General features: G+C 50.0%; 1 pseudogene; it reads left to right on the forward strand.

The window, feature by feature from the left end:
• LOC124010664 overlaps window positions 1-10000 on the forward strand; it is a 58486-nt pseudogene that overhangs the window by 6116 nt on the left and 42370 nt on the right.

A 10000-nucleotide genomic window follows, 5' to 3' on the forward strand; every position in this document is an offset into this window, starting at 1 on the left:
TAGTTAAGAAGGACCAGGAGGGAGTGGAGGAGAAGAAGATGACTAAGAAGGTGAAGGAGCTGAAGGTGTTGGACTCCAAGTCCTCCCAGAACCTCTGTAAGTGTTTGAACACTTCCCCTGATCTGACCGACTCTCAGCGTTCCAATGCAGCAAGCAGTCAGTCCAGTAATGATTCCTGACTGTTGGGCTGAGGGTGGTATGTGTTGGGCTGATGGTGATGTGTGATGGGTGGTTGGGTGATGGCTGCACGTGTTAGGTGATGGGCCGTGTGTGTTTCAGCCATCTTCCTGGGCTCGTTCCGTATGCCCTACGAGGAGATTAAGAACGTCATCCTGGAGATCAACGAGAAGCTGCTTTCTGAGTCCATGGTGCAGGTACAAATCTGTGTGTGTCTGTCTGGCTGGCTGTCTGGCTGGCTGGCTGGCTGTCTGGCTGGCTGGCTGTCTGGCTGTCTTAGAAATGCGGTGTTGTGTGTGTGGGGTAATGCAAATGTGTGTTTTGTTTAGTCAAATGTTGTATTCGTCCTGTATGTAAATAAATGTTCTGTGTGTGTAGAATCTGATCAAGCAGTTGCCAGAACAGGAGACGCTGAATGTTCTGGGGGAGATGAAGGATGAGTATGAAGACCTGGCAGAGGCAGAGCAGTTTGGAGTCGTGGTGAGAACTCACACACATGCTGTTGTCTAACTTAACTACTAAGAGCTGGAGAGAACCACGTGGCTGACTGGAAAATGAAGCGCTACTAAGCTCTGATTGGTCTGAATAAACCACAGTGTTAGACATGGTCTGAATAAACCACAGTGTTAGACATGGCCTGATTAAACCACAGTGTTAGACATGGCCTGATTAAACCACAGTGTTAGACATGGCCTGATTAAACCACAGTGTTAGACATGGTCTGAATAAACCACAGTGTTAGACATGGTCTGAATAAACCACAGTGTTAGACATGGCCTGAATCAACCACCGTGTTAGGCATGGCCTTATTAACTTCACAAACCATCTATAACACTCCTTGTGTGTGTCATGGTCCTCTCTCCCCTCTCCAACCCTCCCCTCTCCAACTCTCTCCTCCAACCTCCCCTCTCCCCTCAGATGTCGACAGTGAAGCCGGCCTGAAGCTCCCGGTTGACGGCCATCTTGTTCCGGCTGCAGTTTGAAGAGCAGCTGAACAACATCAAGCCGGATGTGGTCCGTGACGGCGGCCTGCGAGGAACTGAAGAAGAGCACCACTTTCTCCCAGCTGCTGCAGATCATCCTGCTGGTGGGCAACTACATGAACGCTGGTTCCCGTAACGCCAAGGCCTTTGGATTCAGCATCAGCTACCTCTGCAAGGTGAGAGACACTTCATTGCTCACAGTGCTACTATTTTACTCGCTTGTTAGAAAAACTAGATTAGTTGAGTTTTAATTTAGGAGCACCAGTGATTACTTCACTGTACCGCGGCCCCTGAGAGCCATGGAGAATAAACACAGAGCCCAGATTCATGACCGTCATACTTGCACCATGACTACAAAGAAAATGGGTTTGTTACTGCAAATATTGTTCATTGTGCTCCTAAATTCCTGTGTGCTCCTAAATTTGTCAATTTAGGCACACGTGTGCCTTGTAAAAAGGTCAGCGTAGAGCCCTGCATGGACATAACCACGCACAAAGAGACGCACACGCATATCTACAGGCAGTGTGTGTAACAGGTAAACATGTATTTAATAAGCCAATGCTGCGTTAAAGGTTTTAAAAGGGGGTGTACTTTTTAGAATCTGCCCTTTGTCCAATCAGCTGCGGGACACCAAGACAACTGACCTGAAGCAGACTCTCCTGCACTTCCTGGCTGACGTGTGTCAGAGCAGTACCCCCGACGTCCTGACGTTCCCTGACGAACTCGTTCACGAGAGAAGGCTAGCCGAGGTAACCATGGACTCCACCTAACACCTACCCTCAGAACTCAACACTAGTACCAATACTCTCACACACTTGTGTCCTCTCCTCATCCCTGTTTCCTTCCATGACACACTGACCTGTCCCCTCTAACCCCTGTCTCAGTGTCGGCTGAGACCCTGCAGAAGAACCTGGTGCAGATGGGCTGTGCTTGAAGACTCTGGACAAAGATCTGGAGACCTTCCCCTCCTCCACAGAGTGATAGGGACATGTTTGTGGAGAAAATGACTATATCCTTTACTACTGAAAATCAAATGTATATATATAGCTCTTCTTACATCAGCTGATATCTCAAAGTGATGTTCAGAAACCCAGCCTAAAACCCCAAACAGCAAGCAATGCAGGTGTAGAAGCACGGCGGGCTAGAAAATCTCCCTGAAAGGCCAGAACCTAAGAAGAAACCTAGAGAGGAACCAGGCTATGAGGTGGCCAGTCCTCGTTGGCTGTGCCGGATGGGGATTATAACAGAACATGGCCAAGATGTTCAAATGTTCATAAATGACCAGCATGGTCAAATAATAGGCCTGGGACAGGTAGCACGTCCGGTGAACAGGTCAGGATTCCATAGCCGCAGGGCAGAACAGTTGAAACTGGAGCGGCAGCACGGCCAGGTGGACTGGGGACAGTAAGGAGTCATCATGCCAGGTAGTCCTGAGGCATGGTCCTAGGGCTCAGGTCCTCCGAGAGAGAGAAAGAAAGAGAGCATACTTTTAAATTCACACAGGACACCGGATAAGACAGGAGAAGTACTCCAGATATAACAAACTGACCCTAGCCCCCCCGACACACAAACTACTGCAGCATAAATACTGGAGGCTGAGACAGTGGGCCCCATCCGATGATACCCCGACAGGGCCAAACACGAAGGTTCGATCATAGTTCGATCATTTTAACCTCCTCCAGTCCAATCAAACTTAGTTCGATCATTTTAACCTCCTCTAGTCCAATCAAACTTTATGTAAGGTGTCATTTCAAAGCATCTCCACACATCTTACAAATTACGATCTAGACAGGAAATATCCTCTGTCGTTTCCTGTAAGCCTTTCCATGCTGAAAGCTGAATGTATGAGTGTTTATGAATGTGTGTTTGAGTGTCTATGAATGAGTGTGTATGCTTATGTGTGTTGGTGGTGTGTATAGCTCTGTGTGTTGGTGGTGTGTATAGCTCTGTGTGTAGCTCTGTGATGATGGTGTGTATAGCTCTGTGTGTTGGTGGTGGTGTGTAGCTCTGTGTGTTGGTGCTGTGTATAGCTTTGTGTGCTGGTGGTGGTGTGTGTAGCTATGTGCGCTGGTGGTGGTGTGTGTAGCTGTGTGTGGTGGAGGTGGGGTGTCTGTACTGGAGGTGGTGTGTGTGTCTCTGTGCTGGAGGTGGTGTGTGTGTTTCTGTGTGCTGGAGGTGGTGTGTGTGTCTCTGTGTGCTGAGGGTGGTGTGTGTGTGTCTCTGTGTACTGGAGGTGGTGTGTGTGTGTCTCTGTGTACTGGAGGTGGTGTGTGTGTGGCTCTGTGTGCTGGGGGTGGTGTGTGTAGCTCTGTGTGCTGGGGGTGGTGTGTGTAGCTCTGTGTGCTGGGGGTGGTGTGTGTAGCTCTGTGTGCTGGGGGTGGTGTGTGTAGCTCTGTGTGCTGGGGGTGGTGTGTGTCTCTGTGCTGGAGGTGGTGTGTGTGTGTCTCTGTGTGCTGGAGGTGTTGTGTGTGTCTCTGTGTGCTGGAGGTGTTGTGTGTGTCTCTGCTGGAGGTGGTGTGTGTGTCTCTGTGCTGGAGGTGGTGTGTGTAGCTCTGTGTGCTGGAGGTGGTGAATGTAGCTATGTGCTGGGGGTGGTGAGTGTAGCTCTGTGTGCTGGGGGTGGTGAGTGGCTCTGTGTGCTGGGGGTGGTGAGTGGCTCTGTGTGCTGGGCGTGGTGTGTGTAGCTCTGTGTGCTGGGGGTGGTGAGTGGCTCTGTGTGCTGGGGGTGGTGAGTGGCTCTGTGTGCTGGGGGTGGTGAGTGTAGCTCTGTGCTGGGGTGGTGTGTGTAGCTCTGTGTGCTGGGGTGGTAAGTGGCTCTGTGTGCTGGGGGTGGTGAGTGTAGCTCTGTGCTGGGGGTGGTGTGTGTAGCTCTGTGTGCTGGGGTGGTGTGTGGCTCTGTGTGCTGGGGGTGGTGAGTGTAGCTCTGTGTGCTGGGGTGGCGTGTGTAGCTCTGTGTGCTGGGGGTGACGTGTGTCTCTGTGCTGGGGGTGGTGTGTAGCTCTGTGTGCTGGGGGTGGTGTGTGTAGCTCTGTGTGCTGGGGGTGATGTGTGTCTCTGTGCTGGGGTGGTGTGTGTAGCTCTGTGTGCTGGGGGTGGTGTGTGTAGCTCTGTGTGCTGGGGGTGGTGAATGTAGCTCTGTGCTGGGGGTGGTGAGTGTAGCTCTGTGTGCTGGGGGTGGTGTGTGTCTCTGTGTTGCCAGGCTGTGCACTCCTTAATACTGTACCTCACAGCTTTGTGGCCAGTGCTAAAGAGCAACATGAGAAGTTGGACATGATGCATAACAACATGGAGAAGCAGTACTCCGACCTGGGGAACTACTTTGTGTTCGACCCTCGCAAGATTTCTGTCGAAGAGTTCTTCGGTGACCTCAACAACTTCAAGAACATGTTCCAGGTGAGTTTGAGCATTGGCAACCTGAAGGCAGAAAACAGAACGTGCTCCCACCTCATTACACACAAGTTAATGATAAACACATGTTCTCCTCACCTGTTTGTCTAAATGACATTGACTGTTAGTGGGAAGGTACCGTCTACATGTATTCCTTATCAGTTAGTGCCATGTAGTACTAGGTAATGCCAGGTAGTTCTGTTATTGTCTTTTAGTATCTGTTAGTGTCTGTTAGTATAAGTGTCAGGTAGTTCCAGGTAAATAATTTTATCAGTTTGTTCCAGGTAAATCAGTTAGTATCAGTTAGTATTAGTATCAGGTAGTACCAGGTATATCATTTTATATCAGTTAGTATCAGGTAGTACCAGGTAGTTCATATAGTATTAGGTAGTATTCGTACCAGGTAAATCAAATGTTATTTGTCACATGCGCCGAATACAACAGGTGTAATAGACCTTACAGTGAAATGCTGAATACAACAGGTGTAATAGACCTTACAGTGAAATGCTGAATACAACAGGTGTAATAGACCTTACAGTGAAATGCTGAATACAACAGGTGTAGTAGACCTTACAGTGAAATGCTGAATATAACAGGTGTAATAGACCTTACAGTGAAATGCTGAGTAGTAGACCTTACAGTGAAATGCTGAATACAACAGGTGTAGTAGACCTTACAGTGAAATGCTGAATACAACAGGTGTAATAGACCTTACAGTGAAATGCTGAATACAACAGACCTTACAGTGAAATGCTGAATACAACAGGTGTAATAGACCTTACAGTGAAATGCTGAATACAACAGGTGTAGTAGACCTTACAGTGAAATGCTGAATGCAACAGGTGTAATAGACCTTACAGTGAAATGCTGAATACAACAGGTGTAGTAGACCTTACAGTGAAATGCTGAATACAACAGGTGTAGTAGACCTTACAGTGAAATGCTGAATACAACAGGTGTAGTACACCTTACAGTGAAATGCTGAATACAACAGGTGTAGTAACAGGTAGTATCAGGTAGTGTTAGTACCAGGTAGTATCAGGTAGTGTTAGTACCAGGTAGTATCAGGTAGTGTTAGTACCAGGTAGTATCAGGTAGTGTTAGTACCAGGTAGTGTTAGTATCAGGTAGTATCAGGTAGTATTAGTATCAGGTAGTGGTTATTACCAGGTAGTATCAACTAGTGTTAGTACCAGGTAGTATCAGGTAGTATTAGTAACAGGTAGTATCAGGTAGTGTTAGTACTGGGTAGTATCAGGTAGTGTTAGTACCAGGTAGTATTAGTATCAGGTAGTGGTTATTACCAGGTAGTATCAGGTAGTGTTAGTACCAGGTAGTATCAGGTAGTGTTAGTACCGGGTAGTATCAGGTAGTGTTAGTACCAGGTAGTATCAGGTAGTGTTATTACCAGGTAGTATCAGGTAGTGTTAGTATCAGGTAGTATCAGGTAGTATTAGTATCAGGTAGTGGTTATTACCAGGTAGTATCAGGTAGTGTTAGTACCAGGTAGTATCAGGTAGTATTAGTAACAGGTAGTATCAGGTAGTGTTAGTACCAGGTAGTATCAGGTAGTGTTATTACCAGGTAGTATCAGGTAGTGTTAGTATCAGGTAGTATCAGGTAGTGTTAGTACCAGGTAGAATCAGGTAGTGTTAGTACCAGGTAGTATCAGGTAGTATTAGTATCAGGTAGTATCAGGTAGTGTTAGTACCAGGTAGTATCAGGTAGTGTTAGTAACGGGTAGTATCAGGTAGTATTAGTAACAGGTAGTATCAGGTAGTGTTAGTACCAGGTAGTATCAGGTAGTGTTAGTACCAGGTAGTATCAGGTAGTGTTAGTAACGGGTAGTATCAGGTAGTGTTAGTAACGGGTAGTATCAGGTAGTGTTAGTAACGGGTAGTATCAGGTAGTGTTAGTACCGGGTAGTATCAGGTAGTGTTAGTACCGGGTAGTATCAGGTAGTGTTAGTACCGGGTAGTATCAGGTAGTGTTAGTAACGGGTAGTATCAGGTAGTGTTAGTAACGGGTAGTATCAGGTAGTGTTAGTACCGGGTAGTATCGGGTAGTGTTAGTAACAGGTAGTGTCAGGTAGTGTTAGTACCAGGTAGTATCAGGTAGTGTTAGTACCGGGTAGTATCGGGTAGTGTTAGTAACAGGTAGTGTCAGGTAGTGTTAGTACCAGGTAGTATCAGGTAGTGTTAGTACCGGGTAGTATCGGGTAGTGTTAGTAACAGGTAGTGTCAGGTAGTGTTAGTACCAGGTAGTATCAGGTAGTATTAGTACCAGGGTCAGTGAGAAGTGGTATTATCCAGTAGTATCAGGTATTGTTATTACAAAGTGTATCAGTTAGTATTAGTATCAGGTAGTATTACCAGGTAGTGTTATTACCAGGTTATATCAGTTAGTATTAGTATCAGGTAGTATTACCAGGTAGTGTTATTACCAGGTTATATCAGTTAGTATTAGTATCAGGTCGTGTTATTTCCAGGTAGTATCAGGTAGTGTTATTACCAGGTAGTATCAGGTAGTGTTATTACCAGGTAGTATCAGGTAGTGTTATTACCAGGTAGTATCAGGTAGTGTTATTACCAGGTAGTATAATTTAGTGTTATTACCAGGTAGTATCATTTAGTGTTATTACCAGGTATTATCATTTAGTGTTATTTCCAGGTAGTATCAGGTAGTGTTATTACCAGGTTATATCAGTTATTATTAGTATGAGGTAGTGTTATTACCAGGTAGTATCAGTTGGTATTAGTACCAGGTAGTGTTATTACAGATGCTGGTTATCTTGTTTTGCTGGCTCTTGTTTTGCTGTTTATCTTGGCAGAGGGCCAACTATTGTTTCTCAGTCACACACACACACGTTCTTGTACACACACATCCACTCACACACACACATGCACCCTCATACACACACACATCTCTGTCCATGTCCCCTCAGCAAGCGGTGAAGGAGAATGCGAAGAGGAGGGAGTCAGAGGAGAAGATCAGGAGAGCCAAGCTGGCCAAGGAGAAGGCTGACAGAGAGAAGGAGGAGAAACAGAAGAGAAGCCAACAACTGGACCTCAACGCAGGTCAGAGTGTCTGTGGGAGAGGAGTGGGTCAGAGTGTCTGTGGGAGAGGAGTGGGTCAGAGTGTCTGTGGGAGAGGAGTGGGTCAGGAGGTCTGTGGGAGAGGAGTGGGTCAGAGTGCCTGTGGAGAGGAGTGGGTCAGAGTGTCTGTGGGAGAGGAGTGGGTCAGAGTGCCTGTGGGAGGGAGTGGGTCAGAGTGTCTGTGGGAGAGGGGTCAGAGTGCCTGTGGGAGAGGAGTGGGTCAGAGTGCCTGTGGGAGAGGAGTGGGTCAGAGTGTCTGTGGGAGAGGAGGGGTCAGAGTGCCTGTGGGAGAGGAGTGGGTCAGAGTGCCTGTGGGAGAGGAGTGGGTCAGAGTGCCTGTGGGAGAGGAGTGGGTCAGAGTGCCTGTGGGAGAGGAGTGGGTCAGAGTGCCTGTGGGAGAGGAGTGGGTCAGAGTGCCTGTGGGAGAGGAGTGGGTCAGAGTGCCTGTGTGAGAGGAGTGGGTCAGAGTGCCTGTGGGAGAGGAGTGGGTCAGAGTGTCTGTGGGAGAGGAGTGGGTCAGAGTGTCTGTGGGAGAGGAGTGGGTCAGAGTGCCTGTGGGAGAGGAGTGGGTCAGAGTGTCTGTGGGAGAGGAGTGGGTCAGAGTGCCTGTGGGAGAGGAGTGGGTCAGAGTGTCTGTGGGAGAGGAGTGGGTCAGAGTGCCTGTGGGAGAGGAGTGGGTCAGAGTGCCTGTGGGAGAGGAGTGGGTCAGAGTGTCTGTGGGAGGAGTGGGTCAGAGTGCCTGTGGGAGAGGAGGGGTCAGAGTGCCTGTGGGAGAGGAGTGGGTCAGGAGTGCCTGTGGGAGAGGAGGGTCAGAGTGCCTGTGGGAGAGGAGTGGGTCAGAGTGCCTGTGGGGAGAGGAGGGTCAGAGTGCCTGTGTGAGAGGAGGGGTCAGAGTGCCTGTGGGAGAGGAGTGGGTCAGAGTGCCTGTGGGAGAGGAGTGGGTCAGAGTGCCTGTGGGAGAGGAGTGGGTCAGAGTGCCTGTGTGAGAGGAGTGGGTCAGAGTGCCTGTGGGAGAGGAGTGGGTCAGAGTGCCTGTGGGAGAGGAGTGGTCAGAGTGCCTGTGGGAGAGGAGTGGGTCAGAGTGCCTGTGGGAGAGGAGTGGGTCAGAGTGCCTGTGGGAGAGGAGTGGGTCAGAGTGCCTGTGGGAGAGGAGGGTCAGAGTGCCTGTGGGAGAGGAGTGGGTCAGAGTGCCTGTGGGAGAGGAGTGGGTCAGGAGTGCCTGTGGGAGAGGAGTGGGTCAGAGTGCCTGTGGGAGAGGAGGGTCAGAGTGCCTGTGGGAGAGGAGTGGGTCAGAGTGCCTGTGGGAGAGGAGTGGGTCAGAGTGCCTGTGGGAGAGGAGTGGGTCAGAGTGCCTGTGGAGAGGAGTGGGTCAGAGTGCCTGTGGGAGAGGAGTGGGTCAGAGTGCCTGTGGGAGAGGAGTGGGTCAGAGTGCCTGTGGGAGAGGTGTGAGTCAGAGTGCCTGTGGGAGAGGAGTGGGTCAGAGTGCCTGTGGGAGAGGAGTGGGTCAGAGTGCCTGTGGGAGAGGAGTGGGTCAGAGGTCTGTGGGAGAGAGGAGAGTGCCTGGGGAGAGGTGTGAGTCAGAGTGCCTGTGGGAGAGGAGTGTCAAAGTGCCTGTGGGAGAGGAGGGGTCAGAGTGCCTGTGGGTGAGGAGTGGGTCAGAGTGCCTGTGGGAGAGGAGTGGGTCAGAGTGCCTGTGGGAGAGGAGTGGGTCAGAGTGCCTGTGGGAGAGGAGTGGGTCAGAGTGCCTGTGGGAGAGGAGTGGGTCAGAGTGCCTGTGGGAGAGGAGGGGTCAGAGTGCCTGTGGGAGAGGAGTGGGTCAGAGTGCCTGTGGGAGAGAGGAGAGTGGGGGAGAGGAGTGGCAGAGTGCCTGTGGGAGAGGAGTGGGTCAGAGTGCCTGTGGGAGAGGTGTGGGTCAGAGTGCCTGTGGGTCAGAGTGCCTGTGGGAGATGTGTGGGTCAGAGTGCCTGTGGGAGAGGTGTGGGTCAAAGTGCCTGTGGGTGAGGAGTGGGTCAGAGTGCCTGTGGGAGAGGAGTGGGTCAGAGTGCCTGTGGGAGAGGAGTGGGTCAGAGTGCCTGTGGGAGAGGAGTGGGTCAGAGTGCCTGTGGGAGAGGAGTGGGTCAGAGTGTGGGTGTGGATGAAGGCTGTTTTGGGAACTGAACTTCTCCTTGATACCAGTTGGGGGCAGTCGGAGCCCACTGTACTACTAGATCTGTGTGTCTGTGTGTCTGTGTGTCTGTGTGTGTGTCTCCAGTGATCCACAGCAGTTCTGGGAAAAGAGCGAGTGAAGGAGAGAGACAAGAGAAAGACATGGAGGAGGCAGTAGTCTGCCTGTATCATCCACTCATTGTTGGAACAAGGG

The sequence above is a fragment of the Oncorhynchus gorbuscha genome, linkage group LG23 (assembly GCF_021184085.1).
Source record: "Oncorhynchus gorbuscha isolate QuinsamMale2020 ecotype Even-year linkage group LG23, OgorEven_v1.0, whole genome shotgun sequence".
Classification (NCBI taxonomy): domain Eukaryota; kingdom Metazoa; phylum Chordata; class Actinopteri; order Salmoniformes; family Salmonidae; genus Oncorhynchus; species Oncorhynchus gorbuscha.